Consider the following 1,543-nt stretch of genomic DNA (forward strand, 5'->3'; position numbering starts at 1 on the left):
TTTGTGTGTTATAGTCTGTTATTAAATGAGTTGGTGATGTTAACGTAATGGTAATAAATTTGATCTTAATCGTCACATGTTGTACATGTACATATACACTATACAGTTCATAAATTGAGTGTACCATGAAGTTTATTATGTGTGATTTATGCTTTTATTATTATTATTATTATTTATTTCTCTTCTCTTTCTCTCCTTTTTCTTTTTCTACAGAATCATTTTAAAGCTCTTCAAATCAAATAATTTGAAATCGTATTATTCATTATTAGTTGCTGTAAATAATAATTATTATTGTACTAATTTGATCCATTCTGGTCTAATTTTGATATTATTCCAAACAACTGAATTTTTAAAAATATTAATTCATTGAACTGTAGACCTGCCTACTTATAGTCAGTTTAGTCACACCTACTTTGTCACGTGCTGACACGTGTATAATAAAAATAATCACTAGGGAAAGTCCCCAATCGCTGATGTCTTTTTTTTTCCTGGAAAATCGTGAATGGTGGACAGAGACTGTAATTTATCAAAGTATTGAACTTCTGTCTTTATAGTAACCAAGAGTAGTAACTGAATTTAGCTAATGCAAAATGACAGTATTATTAAATGTCAAAAAATTCATAATAACTGAGAAGAATCAAAGAATGTGGAAAAAGCAAAAGTTCCATGGATTGGATGGTCATTCACTTCACCAGTCTCTGTTCTTAAGATGATGAATGACTAGTGAGTCTAAAGAGATACTGTCCATTGATATACAACTAGTGTCACTGATCACTGTATATATTGAGTTTTACATTGATAATTATCATATTGTTATTTGTTGTGGCTAATGAGTCTTGTATGTGTACAATTGCTTGATTAATATATCATCATATTATTATCATTAATTACCCGTAGATATTTTTATTTACATTAAGGTAGGTTTTTGAGTAATTGTTTTTTTTTCTTCTTCTCTCCCCCCTCTCTCTGCCTTTCTCTCTCTCCCCCTCCCTCTCGCAAAGGTACGGTTTGGTTGTTCAGCTCAATCAAGTCATTAACTTTTGGACGTCTTCTCTTCTCTTAGTGGAAATTGTAAGCTATTGTAATATTAATTAATTAATATTAGCATGATTAGATTAATTGCAATAATATGTGCAGTACATTTCTCTTGCTCTTATATGACACTGAAAATCAATTTGTCCAATACTTGTACACATATACTGTGCATGTAGTTACATGTGTATTTTGTGTACTTGCAGGTACATGTACTTTTGTGTGATCACTACTGACTTAATTTCTCTCAATCCCTTCATATGTTTGCTGTAGTTATACAAGAAATAGAAAGGTTCTTTATCCCATACAGGCAGCATGTTGCTTGTAATGTTTGCTAGACAGTAAGCTAACTTTGGTTATTTTATTCCCCACAGTATATAATGCTGTGTGATGTGTGCTTTAATTCTGCATATGAAAGCACATATAGTGGGTATAAAAATTTAAGGTCTTGCCTTTGCATTACTCCATCAACTCTTTATCTGATGATAATTACTTTTGAACATGATACACA

General features: G+C 30.9%; 1 long non-coding RNA gene across 1 annotated transcript in view; it reads left to right on the forward strand.

Annotated features, from left to right (window-relative positions):
- LOC109587259 (uncharacterized) overlaps positions 1 to 336 on the forward strand; it is a 10,379-nt gene extending 10,043 nt beyond the window's left edge. Inside the window, exon 3 of the long non-coding RNA XR_002187499.1 lies at positions 214 to 336. This is a non-coding gene — a long non-coding RNA (uncharacterized LOC109587259). The remainder of the gene's footprint in view (positions 1 to 213) is intronic.
- Positions 337 to 1,543: the final 1,207 nt, after the last annotated feature.

Source organism: Amphimedon queenslandica, unplaced genomic scaffold (genome assembly GCF_000090795.2).
Source record: "Amphimedon queenslandica unplaced genomic scaffold, v1.1 AMPQUscaffold_12636, whole genome shotgun sequence".
Taxonomy (NCBI): Eukaryota; Metazoa; Porifera; class Demospongiae; order Haplosclerida; family Niphatidae; genus Amphimedon; species Amphimedon queenslandica.